Genomic DNA, 13844 nt, shown 5'->3' on the forward strand with positions numbered 1-13844 from the left:
CCCAAGACTTGACTCTTCACGTGAGAAAAAAAATAGGACCAGATTTCTGTGTTCTGCTTATGCAGCTCTAGCTCCTGGTAGCAAGCACCACAAGGACTTCTCATATCCCAGGTTTCCACCCTACATCCACTCAGATCGTAGCCCCTTACAACAGGAGGCCGTGCTTACTGCTCTTCGCTTGTGAGGTCTATGAATCCAATCTGCCCCGAGGCCTTAATAGAAACTTCCTTTATTCCACATGTGAATATAAAGCCTGCGATTTATACTTCCAGCTGCAAAAATTTTCTCATGCAAATAAATCCCTTTGACCCGAGGTAACCGAATGCACCTTAGATACGGGAGTCTACTGCTTAGTCACAAGGACCACAGCACTATCAGCCACTGTCTGTGCCTGACTTAGACATGGCTGAATCCAAACAAGGGAAGCATCTCAGAGCCTGGCCTGGATGGCTAGAACCAGGACTACAAAGTGAGATGAGCTTATGAAAGTAAAGAGCCTGGAGGAGCCTGCCTGGTTTCACCCCCGAGACGGGAAGATGCCAGGCTGGTTAAAATTCTGAAAATGGATGTCATGTTGGTCGTGCATGCTCTAAAAATGGACACAAAATTTTGTTCATTTTTGCTCCCTTTCCTTCAAAACTCCAGAAGCTCTGAAGTTCAAATCTTAACTCAAACGTTATGGGGAGGGAGATTGCAAATTGGAAACTCTCTTCTGGTGGGACGTTGGTAAGTTGCTAGGTGGGGATAATGGTCCGGAAAGGTGGTTGAGTAGCCCAGAGACACCCCAGATGCAGCCCTAACTGTCCCCTTCCCAACTGGACTGTGATTCCTTCTCAGGAGTGTGCAAGAGGCGGAGACATGCTCCTCTTGTGACCAGCGGTAAGTCCATCACTGTCCCCTCTATCAGTGTGACAATGGGTTTGCCAGACTCCCCTTATTCCTGGAATCCAATAGAATGGCTTGCCATTGGCTGATTGCCTATGTACTCAGCCCTCAAATGTTTACTCATGGCACACTCAGCTGTTTAGTACATGTGCCATCACACTGGGAACACACTGAAAGAGGAAGCCCCGCTCTCCTTCTGCCTCTCTGAGTAAATACATTCTAATTGCCAACAATTAACTGGCAAGCTGTCATATGAAGGCTGCCTTTGACTGTGTTAGAGCTACGGCATAAAGGGTTGCAGGGGGGCTCCAAAATACAGATTCCTCCTCTTGTCTTTATAAAAGTTTATGCTCTTATGGAGCGTGTGTGCTCATATGCACGATGGGGGGGTTGTCTTACATGCCACAGTGTGTATGAAGAGATTAAATGACAGCTGTGTGGAGCCAACTCTCTCCTTTCACCTTGAACTGAAGCCACCAAGCTTGTGTAGTGAGTACCTTTACCCAATGAGCCATCTTGCTGGTCCCCCTTTTTCATGTTGCTTCATCTTCAAATACACACTGATGGCTCCATGGAAGACACTCTTCCGGCCCTGACAAGTGACACTCCACACTATCTGTCCAGGTCCCTGCTAGCATTGTCTTTACATTCCATCTAAAAGCAAATGATAATGAAATTTTGCACTCTCAACTTTAGGTATAATTGGGCAAATATATATATATTGTTCTTTTTCACAAAGTATAGAGCGACATCATAGATTTGATCAGCAGTATTTTGTTCCAAAACCAACAGGCAATAACTAGCTGGGTGACTCATGATGAGGTGTAGAGCTGCTCTCAGGCTATCTAAAAAGGAAGACGAGTTCACTAAAGTTCAGTCTCATTGAACACAAATCTAAAAGCTCAGAGTTTATTAAAAGAAGTCTATCAGTCTATAAGGGCGTGTTCCCTGTGAATCTGATTTTAACCAAGACTTCAGGAACATGTGATCATATTAGTGCTGTCAAGGGGATCAGGCCAGTTAAAAGATGGGAATCATGCCATTCTCTACCGTGTTTGCCACAGAGAAGCAGGCATTGAATTGCAAGTGTTTATTATTTCTGAAGATACACTCAAATAAAAACACGAGAAAGAGAAATTCTCCTAAGTGATGCTGGTTAAGCACAGGGACCCCCAGAAGGTCACTGCTGTAGAATGACAGTCTTACCTTTTCTCCACGGTATTTTCTCATGTAAGATGTCACTTCCACACTTCAAACTAATGGAAAAGGACTGGACCGGAGTCTGAAAGGAGGGGAAACTGCCATTAGGTAAACACATGCTAGCAGTACTCACTAAAATGGATCGAGTGTCTTTAATCCTGCATCCTGGCCCCCAGAGGATTTATGGCTCTTATTTTCTTTTCTCTCTTTCCTTGTGGGGCTTGCCAAAGTAGACTTCATCTCTGCCTTAAAGCATGCAAACACAGAGTTCTGCCTTCCCCAGTGAATCAGATCTCTGCCAAGTGCAAGCTGTAATGACAAAATTGTGTGCCAAGGAAAGGACAAGGTGATAATCAGAAAGACCAATAGAAATGCCACTGTGTCTTCCCAACTGTTGGAGTTTACAAAATTAAGAGTTAGGCCAATGTCCCTATACCTCACTACTGGTACACTCATCCCCTGCCCCAACTCAGGTTCTTGTATAACAGGGTGATGCCACCTATGTTAAGACTGGTTTGACTGTATAGAATTGGCATTTGAGGTTCTGCTCCACCACCCTTTGCTTCTGCTCCATCTTCATTCTGTAACCCTCCCCCTTTTGCCATGAGCCTGCTAGTGCTCTGCCAAATTTTGAAGGCACCAGAGCACAAGTCTAGCATGCAGGGACCTTCATTTCTAAACTGTTTTCCATCACTACCTAATCAACACCCCCAGCTCAGTCACCCCTTCCCCTGCCTTCTAGGGGTTCACCCACCCACACTTTCAACTGTCATGAGATGAATATATCTACATCTAGATAGATAGATAGATAGATATAGATAGATAGATAGACAGACAGACAGACAGACAGATAGATAGATAGTAAGCAGCCTTCAACTGTCATTCTTCTCATGCCCACAGTTACCAGAGACGTACATTTTCTCTGTCCATTCCTGATATGCCCTCTGAGTTGCAGAGATACGCAGTAAGCATACTGTTAGACATCTTCACAGGAAGATGTCACTGCATCCACAGCTGGAAATCGTGCTGTCTGCTTTACTTTTCCTATCAAGGTGCTTTCCATTTCTTATCTATCCTACCTCTTATTCAACACACCAACAAGTATTCACAGAGTGTCTACTCTGTGTCAAAAAGTATTCTTGGTTTGGGGGATACATTGCCAGGGGGAGGGAGGGAGGAGAAATGAGTCTTTACATCCGAAGCTCACATGTGAGTTGTAGGAGATCGCTCATAAAGATGGTGATGATGGTGAGGACGGTAATGGTGGTGATGACAAATAAACAATGTAGACAGCTTCTTGGAAACTGAAAAAAACTTATAAGGGAAAAGTGTAATTATTACAAAAATATAAGATGATTGGGAACTCCCATTAAGACTCAGGTTGCAATGGCCACGGCTCACTCCTGATTCTCCTATTCTCTATGTTTGCTTCTTCTTGGGGCACACAGTCAATCTTTGTTACAAACACCACACACATCCTGACAATTCTCAAGCTTACTTCTCTTGATAGAGCCCATGCGTATGTATCCATCTCTCTATTGAGAACCCCCATCCCCTTGGATAGCATGCAAATACTTTCAGTCTTGGCTTGTTGAACACTGACAATGAACAGAGATGGATGAAATTTTAAATAAACAGGGAGGTAAACCTCACTGAGAAATGGTAGTCAAGCTTAAAATGGCTTAACGGATACACTAGGTATAATCTAGAGTGGTTTTCATAGATATAGGTAGCCTAATTCTACATTAATTGTGAAGGAAGCCCCAGCAAAATTTCCTCTTGTTGTTGAAATAGTTTTGTCATAGAAATGTTGCAGCCAGGCGGTGGTGGCGCACGCCTTTAATCCCAGCACTCGGGAGGCAGAGGCAGGCGGATCTCTGTGAGTTCGAGGCCGGGCTGGACCAATAGCCTCCAAAACAATACAGAGAAACCCTGTCTCATAAAAACAAAACAAAAAAATGTTGCAAAGTATAGAGTTCCCATAAGTCCTTCACAGTTCCCCCAATATTAGCTCATATACCTATTATGTACCATTCATAAACACAAATTACAGATTGTATTTGGTTTCTTCCTGTTGTAATGCATATACACATGACAGATGTTATTCTCTTGATTCCTTGTTGTCCCCAGTGTCCTTCCCCAGTGCCTGTTTTCCTTCCAGGACCTCACACAGATTTCAGGAATTGTGTCCCCAGTTTTCTTTAATCTGGGTGTATAGATGCTCCTTGTCATATAGCTGGGCACTTTTGATGAGTAAGAGTCAGGTCTTTTGTAGAATGTTCTATAGTTTGGATTTATCTGATATTCCCTCATGATATTGTAGGACATCTTTTAGCAAGAATATTATAGAAACTATGTAGGTCTTCAATACATCTTACCAGAATGTACTTATTAACTGGTAGTGCTGGCTTACAATATTTCTTGACAAATTAAAATGTGAGGATCAACAGAATAAGAGGAGTCAATAATGGCTTCAATAGTTTTATTATGGAAAACTGGACTTATGAATTTGCCAATTGTCAAAGATGCAGGAATGGGGAAGACAGGAATTTTCTTCCCTCCCCCCTTTTTTATTTAAGTTAGAAACAAGCTTCTTTTACATGTCAATCCCTTTTCTTCTCCCTCCAGTCCTCCCCTGCCCCCCATGAACCCCCTATCCCATCCCCTTTCTGCTCCCCAGGGAGGGTGAACCCTTCCATGGGGGAATCTTCAAAGTCTGTCACATCATTTGGAGCAGGGCCTAGACCCTCCCCCATGTGTCTTGGCTGAGAGAGTATACCTCTATGGGGAGTGGGCTCCCAAAGTCCATTCGTGTACTAGGGATAAATACTGATCCACTACCAGAGGCCCCACAGGTTAACCAGACCTCCAAATTGACATCCTCATTCAGAAGGTCTGGAACAGTCCTATGCTAGTTTCCCAGCTATCAGTCTGGGGTCCATGAGCAACCCAGGAATTTTCATTTGAACACATTGAAGTTAGATCTGTAAGCTACACAAGAGCAGTTTCCAACATGGAACTGGATACCTAAGTTTAGGATTTAGGAGAAAGGTCTTACAAACAAAGCAAAGTAAGGAACTGTGAAGATGTATTCAGTTGCCAAAACTGAGGGTAAGTGTTTGTACCAAAGAGGAAATAGATAACACAGAAGTGAAGATAAGGACTGAGCCCTGGAACATTGAAACAGTGCAAAGTTGGTGAGAAGGGGAGAAATTACGAACAATATTAAGAATAACAAACACTGTGTTGGTCAAAAGGCTCAATGGATTAAGGCACTTGCTGCCAAGTCTGATCACCTAAGTTTGATTTCTAGGACTCACATAGTAGAAGGAGAGATGGACTCAGGCAAGTTGCCCTCTGACTTCCATGTGTGCCATAGCTTGCATGACCACACACACACACACACACACACACACGCACACACACGCACACACACTAGTTAAATGCAATTTAAAATTAAAAAAACCAGCAACTAAGGTAACTCTTAACTGACTTTTTTCTTCCATTTTTTTCTTCCACTAAAAATAGATTATTTTTGTCAATGTTTTGATTATAGTTTCTCTTCCCCCAACTCGTCCCAGATTGTTCCCAAGTCTCCTCCCATCTGAATTCACACCCTTCTGTCTTACTATAAAACAAATGGACATTTAGATAATGATAGTAAAGTAAAATAAGATGAAACAAAAACAGACAAATTGGGATAAGACAAAACGAGCAGAAGAAAAAAAAGTAAAGAAAAAGCACAAGAAACACATGGATGAAGAAACACACACACACACACACACAGGTATCCCATAAAAACTCAAAACAGGAAGTTCCAGAAGCTGTAATATATACACAAAGGGCCTGTAAGATAAAAAACAAACAACCAAACAAAAAACCTGGCAAACATGGTACAAACAACTGCGTGTTCCAAGGTCTCACTCTCTGCACATTGGCTGTGAGTCTCTGGATTTGTTCCCATCTGGGCATGAGGAAGCCCCTCTGATGCCGGCTGAGCAGGGCACTGATCTATATGAATACAGCAGAATGTCATTAGGAGTCATTTTATTGCTACATTCCTTTAGCAAAACAGTAGCATTTGGTTTTTCCCCAGGTCCCTGGCCTACCTAATCTCAGATTCTTAGTCAGCTGAGCAGTGTCAGGCATGGGTTCCCTGGCATGTAGTGGGCCTTAAATACAGTCAGATATCGATTGGAACCCTGAGGAAGAGAAGGCAGAAAGATTGTGAGAGCCAGAGGGGTTGGAGGACACCAAGGAAACAAAGCCATCTAAACACAGGAGATTGATGTGTGTATTAACTCACAAAGACTCTGGCAGAATGCAGAGGACCTGTAACAGGTCTGCACCGGATGTGATCCCATTGCGAGAGAAGAAAGGAACACAAGCCCCAATCCCCAATCCCCAACCCAGAAGCTAACCCTCCACAAATGGAAAATCAGAGTTATCCAATGGAGTCTCACTGTGGATACAAACCCTTCTTAAGGACAGGCCCCATGCCTCTTAGCTGACTTTTACAAAATCTGTTTACTTCATAGCCAAAACTGTTCCAGTTCCTTAAACACTGTCCACTTTTTTGGGATCAGACTTGTAGGTGTTAAATGTCTCCTTTGTGTTTATTATGCTAAGTAGGTAAGAACATACCTATAAATTATTCTGTGCAGTGTCTAAGGTATGGTGTCAGCTATTATTGTCATTATTAGGTTTCTCTAGGAGAACTGCGACATCTAAATAGCTCAATCAGTTTTATTTCAGAGTTTTATTTGTGCCTCACTGGCACTAGATAGATGCCTGTGAGTGAATATATAGAACAGAGTATGATGAGAGCATGTTTAACCCCAAAGACTGAATTCTTAGGAAATCTCAAATGCATTATCACGTAGAATAAGACGGGTTTTATCAAAGGATCCTTCAGACAGTCTCTCAAATTGTGTTCCCCACGTGACCACTAGGACGTATTTCCATACTCTGTGTCTTGAACAGAAGGAAGTGCCCACAGAATCGAGCCTATACTTGTCTAGAACTTTCTATCACAGATTATATTTTGTCCAAGATTTCATTGACCAGATAATAGCAGTTCTCCCAAGATGGCAATCCAAGCACAGATAAGTCAAATACAGGGACACACAGGGTCCTTTGCTTAATTTTCTTCTCTCCCTTGAGTTGTATTTATAAAAATAAAAGCAATGCAAAGGTGCATCAAGATCATTGTCTGAGGTCTTTCCTTAATGAAATGATGGAAAATGTAAAAGATGAAACCAAATTCTGAATATATGGATAATTAGATGGCCATAGTAAGTAGAGTGAGCCCGTCCCACTAAGCATGCCATCTATGCAGACCTGTCCAATGTGTGTTGTACTAAATCTATTGCAGTTTTGTGGGATTAATATGAACATTATTTAACAATTTCTATTGCAGAGAATGTAAGTAGCAGAGGGTGAGAAAGAGAACTGTAAAATGCTATCTTCTGGATACACAGCATGCTCCTGGGAAACATCAACTACCAACAGCTATGCTTGCCTGTCTAAGACCTGCCCAAGATCAAGGTAATTCAAGTTCCAGCATGTGGGGGAGAGGATCCCCAAGCCCCACCTCTAAAGTAAGAGTTATTGTCAGTTACTGGGTGCTGAGGGAGACAGAGTCATTCTCTATTAGGAGCATAGCTGCTGGGAGGCTACTCATGCCCCTGGGGATGGCTCCACACCCATGTGGATATGTCACTACTAAGAGTTGGACTCAAGCTTACAATTAGCAATAACCGTTATTTTTATCATAAGAGAGGATGTGAAGTTAGGAGAGGGACAGGTTGGGGTGTCCCAGGAAGGAAGTTGGAAGAAGAGAGTGCTGAGTAGATACGATCAAAATACACTATATACATGCATGAAAGTTTCAAAGAAGAAATAAAATCATTATTTTAAAAATATTTTGTAGAGTAGAGACTGAGCTTATCCAATTAGATGAATGTTCTTCCCATGGCACCATGCTGGAAGAAAAAGAAAGGAAAGGAAAAGAAAGGAAAGGAAGGAAAGGGAAGGAAAGAAAGGAAAGACCCCCTCCCAGCCCTCACCCTCCCATCCCTATGTTAGGAATCCAGCCAATAACATCATAAGTTAGTTTCTTTTTCTTCTGCATTCATTCAGTTTCTGTGCACCAAAAGAAAGAGAGAGAACTACAAAATTAGCATATCTCATACTTACTTCCTGCATCAAAAAGGCGTTTTCCGGAGTATCTTCATCTGTAGGCATTCGGGGTTCAATTTGCTCTAGCTTCTCTGTCTATGTTACCTGGCAACACAGAATTCTTATCATTTATTATGTCTTGGGGAACTGAAACACAATGGTTAAATATATTCACTAAGTCTTACTTATTAGGGCATAAAATGGAATCACATACTTCAGAAAGATTTTTCACAGGGAATGAAATTAAAACGGGTTTTTTAACTAATGAATAGTTTCTATCACAGCACCACAGTTTGTGATGGAAGATACCATAAAATGATCTATATTTGTTTCCATGCATTGAATTTGATGAACATTCATTTAGTGCTGGGTATGATGTTAGTTACCAATGGTACTGAAACTATGAATATGAAACAAATATGAAACAACCTGTCATTTGGGAAAGGGGTGATCAAAATACAGAACATAGGATAAGGTCTTGTTTGTATGATCTAAGAATAGTTTTAAGGTTTTGAATGGTTGTCTGAAAAGAAAAAGAAGAGAACTATTCATTGTTACAAAAATTATATTACATTCAAGTGTTCATATTTGTACACTTTTGTGGAAACAAGGTTTTTTTCACTTTTACTTTGGTGTCTATGAATTTTAATTCTTTTTGTTGTTGCTGTTGTTCTATGAATGTTTTCAGTAGACAGCTGAGTTGACGGGTTGACATAATAATATCCACTTGACTGGCCTATAAGGTCCTTTAAGGAAAAGTTTGCAGACATTTCCTTTAGAAGATCATAATCTATAGTAGGATAGGTGGGCACACATATTTCATCTTCATAGCATGACTAGCACTTTAATAAACAGAAGTGATGATGGAAAAGATATTCCATCTATTTGGAGAAATGTGAGTTTATTGCATATTTTTAATAACAATAAAGACAAAGGAAGTGAGAAAAAGCATTGTAAGCCAGGACATGGAGAATAGGCATGGAGCATGGGGACAGAGAACAAGTTAACAGTGTCTCTTGAAGAAGTTTAGAGGGGAGTGGAGAAAGAACTGGAAAATGGGATTATAGAGATACATGAAATCAGATTAGTGTTTCAAATCCACTCAAAGATCGTGTATCACCATAAACAATGGTGATTATGGATGGAAAGTAGAAGTACTTGATCAGATTTTGGCCTTAAAAAGATAATGCTAGCAGGAGGTTGAAGACCAGAGATGGATGAAAGAAGAGACAGGGGCACCAGATAAGGGATGTTGCAACCATCCAGGTTGGACATGGGGAACTGCTCTGGGGCAATCAGTCACAGGAGTGGGGTGGAGCAGAGAGAGAAAGAGAGAGGGAGGGAGGGAGGGAGGGAGGGAGGGAGGGAGGGAGGGAGGGAGGGAAGGAGGGAGAGATAGAACTGAGGGATGAAGGAAACATCTGAACCAGTGTTGGTTTGCTGAATGCTTAACACCAGGTTAACAGGAGATCTTGGGTTCAATGCCCTTCATATTTGCACTCTTTCCTGAGGCAGCTTCAAAGTTGATGGTGCTGTTGTTGGATTCTAAGATAACTACAAATTCTTGTCTTTCCCCATTCTGCCCCAGGACGTGAAGCAATAGCTGCATTTTTAAAAACAATAAATTCTTCCTGAGAGAATTAATACATTAATGCCAAGAGGCAAGTCAGGAAATGAAGAGACATAGGTTTAGAATGACTCGCGGTCAGTGAGTTTAAGACAACAAGCTTTACATTAAAAGAGACTTGAATGCACAGAGTAGAGAATACTGTAAAACATGTACTCAGTGCTCATCTGAGAGACCCTGATGCCATTAAAGGTCAACACCATAGATGTAAGTGAGACAGTGAGACCATCAAGAGGATTCTAGTTAGTTTGTTTAAATACAGTACTCAGCTGCCTCTGCTAAGTTCTAAAACAATCCCGATTAATTAAGCAAATACTGCATACCTTCACACGCTAGCCTCCTATGTCACTTAAAAGACTTGGTGGCCACAGTCTTTCCAAATCTGTAAAAGAAGGAAAGAGGAGAATAGGCTCCAAATTTCACTAAGTGACTTAACATCTTCTGTCACATAGCACTACAATAAAAGAAAATTGTCAATTATTTTAGAACCCAAAAATAGCACCATCACATTTTAAATTGTGTTTAGAAAAAAAAGAATAAAATTTGAAGAACATCGAACCTAGGATGATCTCTAAATCTGATATTAAGCATTCAGCAAATCAAGACCCTTAGTTGTATCACACGTCTGTGCACAGACTCCTTGCTTCCTATGAGACCACAGGGAAGTGAACCAGAGTACACATTACCCAGGGTCAACTTAATTGAAACAGCGTTGCAAAGGCTAGTGGGGCTTAGTTCCTCTCTCCTCTGTGTGCACTTAACATACACATGCTCTATTTTTTTGTAATTTGTGTTCTTTTGATTTTTAAAATTATCACATTATTGGAGGGGTATGTGCCACTGGGTTTGTTCAGAAGTCAAACAGCCCATGGGGGTCGGTTATCTCTTTCAACTACATAGCTCCTGGGACCAAACTCAGTTTGTCAAACTTGGTGGCAGGCATCTTTGCTTACTGAGCCATCTTGCCAGCACATATATCACATTTTAATAAACATGGCAGTGGGGTGTTTGTGAGACTCTGCATTGTGTTAATTGAAACTCATTTTGACACTGGTGGACTTAATTCACTCCTGTACCTTATACATTTTCAATAGAAAAATGTTATCCAATGCTTTCTGGAGCTTGCTTGACTAGAACAAGTCTACTATGAAATTCACTACATATTACACCAACAACATATTAATTATCTCTAAAAGTTATCTGGTTTGTAGGCAATTTCAAAAGCTATTTTTTTGTGGATCATCATCAAATTTGTGTACCCAGTCAACCTCTTTCTCTCCTCAGCTTCTGCCATGCATTGCAGGATGTTGCCATTGGCTATACAAGTGTCTTATGAGCAACAGGAAAAGCTGTTAAAAATTGGTCCAACATTTTTGTTCATGGTTCTCTCCTCTGTACATGTACTCACACGCATGCGCGAGCACACACACCACACACACACACACACACACACACACACACACACACACACACACACACACATAATGTGTTCTCATGGGCATTCCTCCTTTCAGGAAACAGTACCACCAAATGACTGGTTGCTTAAACAGGCAACCTGTGAAGAACCTTTTAGTTATCTTTCTCCTCAATGTCCATTACTGCCTCCCAGAACTTGACGTAACCACCGTTGAACTATCTCTTAGTCTAGTCTGCTTCTCACTAGCTCCATCACTCTGTTCATTCAAGCAATGGCTCAGTCTGACTTCTTTCTAGCCCATGCTCCCCAGCATAGAAGAAGCTTCTGCAAGTATGATTGTGTAACAGCACACTTGAAACACTTTGGAGGCTCTTGTGAGGTCAGAACTAATTAGAGACTTCTACCTGGCTGTGAATTTTCTGCTACTTTTGCAATTTTTGTTGTCTTTATGACCACTTTCAGTCATAAGCTTCTCAGTTCCCTGGGGTATTAACAGTGTCACCTCCCTACAATTGCCCATTCTGGTCCCTCCGGATCAATCCTCCCCTCCTTATCTCTCCTTTCTTCTTTTCTGCCCTTTTCACTGGCTTACTCCTGTTTATTCTTCCCATCTTCACCTAAGCATCCTTTGTTAGAGACTATCTTCTGTGACCTTCTGACAAAGTCAGATTAACACATCACATGACCTCTTGTCTGTCTTCTATCTCTCCTGCTATGAATCCTTCAGGCCACTTGTTCATCTGATTTGTGACTCTATCTTCCAGGTCCATCTAGCACAATGGCTGCTTGAGACCTGATGTCCAATGACAGTGGAGCAGTTAGGTGATTGCAGAAAACCCCTTTGGCTCTCAGGTTTATGCCTTTATGAGTTAAACTGCTCAGCTGAATGCTACAGTCAATCCACATAAACAGAAAAGGTTAAAACACTTCCTGACTTGGAATGGCAATATGAAACCTCATGTGATTCACCCATGAGACCTATGCTCTTAATACGCATATTTCAAGCTCCTAGATATTTCCAGTAAACAAGACAAATAGTCAATTCAAGACAAAGTGTTTGAGGATCGTCTTAAAAGTTATTTTCATTAGATCAAATAAAAATGAAAAGAGTTTGTTAATTAGAAAATATTTAAATGCCATCAGTTAAGCACAAAGAAAGTAATGGATATTCCATCCACATGAAGTCCAAAAGGAGGCAAAGTCATGTTGTCATAACAAAATACATAAAGTAATTGCTTTGGTGAAGATTGGCTGGAAAGGGCTATGAAGGAAGGATTCACGGGGAAGCTCATGTTGTTTTTTTGTGAATGCTACAAGGATTTATTTAAGCAGTTGTCAAGATGTGTGACACTGAAGCACTTAAGGTGCATTGTATGTAAGGTACGCTTCAATGGTCTGATGGGTAAATGGGCTGATACCAGGAGCTGTGATCTGAATGTGATCTGTCCCCTCTAGCTTCATGTGTTTGAACACTTGGCCCTCATCTACTGGAACTGTTTGGGAAGGTCCACTGAATCCACAGGAAAGTGGAGCCTTGCCGGAGGAAATGAAGGGCCTTGTGACTGGGGAGCCAGACCCCGTGTCTTTTACATGCGGACAGTGGATAATGAGGTGACATTAGGCTCCTGCCACCATGTGTTCCCCACTGTGATAGACTATTTCCCTTCTCAAACTATAAGCCCTAATGTTTATTAAGCCTCTCTCTTTAAAGTTGCTTCTTGTCAGGTACGTGGTCACAGAGATGAGAAAAATAACTAACACCGTATGTAATTCAGGTGCCTGTAATGAAAAGACTTGTCTTCTGAGTCTCTGATGTAAAGCACTGCTCAGCCAAACGTTTTGGTAAATGACACCAATGAGTCCCCTGAAGTTCCACTGTCACGAATCAGTGATCTTCTCATGGTTGTAAGTACTGGTAAGACTCACACAGGTTAGATCAGCACATGCCCAATGCAAAGAAAACACACATGCAAACCTCCACATTGTTACTTAGGATGACACATGGCAAATATTTCATCTTCAAAGATGAAAAGTCTAGGTTAGTTTGAAGACCACAGCATGAAGATACTTGTGCTTTTGACCAAGTACCAGGAGGAAAGATTTAGGGATTACAGAAAGAATTTCACATTTATACACCTTCTATTTTCTATTACATATCTGGCAAAACACCATAATTGTGGGTTTTGTGACAGCGTTTTAATCAGGTCCACAATTATATTTGTGCCCTTTAGGTTTTTAAATATACTGACTTGTTTAAAAGAACTCAAAATAGGGCTGGAGAGATGGCTCAGCCGTTAAAGGCTAGGCTCACAACCAAAACTATAAGAACTCAAAATATAGGAAAAATTAGTTATTTCAGAAATGTAGATTTGTTTATTATATGCAAAATAGTACTGAGGTTGAAGAAGTTGTCTCTAAAAAAGGAAGTTAAAAGCCGTGTTTGGGACACCCAACTCCCTAGAGGCTGAGGTGCTGGAGAGCATATTCCAGTCTAGGCTGGGTAACATAGTAAGACTTCAAGACAGGTCAGAGGAC

The 13844-nt window shown here is 41.2% G+C and overlaps 1 long non-coding RNA gene across 1 annotated transcript; it reads right to left on the reverse strand.

Annotated features, from left to right (window-relative positions):
* Nucleotides 1-5567: 5567 nt before the first annotated feature.
* Nucleotides 5568-10276, reverse strand: LOC121142614. The gene is made up of 4 exons (XR_005879663.1): nucleotides 10216-10276; nucleotides 8284-8370; nucleotides 6195-6287; nucleotides 5568-6096 (listed from the first exon to the last, which is right to left on the reverse strand). It is a non-coding gene; the product is annotated as an uncharacterized LOC121142614 (long non-coding RNA).
* Nucleotides 10277-13844: the final 3568 nt, after the last annotated feature.

This window comes from Mesocricetus auratus, unplaced genomic scaffold (assembly GCF_017639785.1).
Source record: "Mesocricetus auratus isolate SY011 unplaced genomic scaffold, BCM_Maur_2.0 Super-Scaffold_2245, whole genome shotgun sequence".
NCBI classification, from domain to species: domain Eukaryota; kingdom Metazoa; phylum Chordata; class Mammalia; order Rodentia; family Cricetidae; genus Mesocricetus; species Mesocricetus auratus.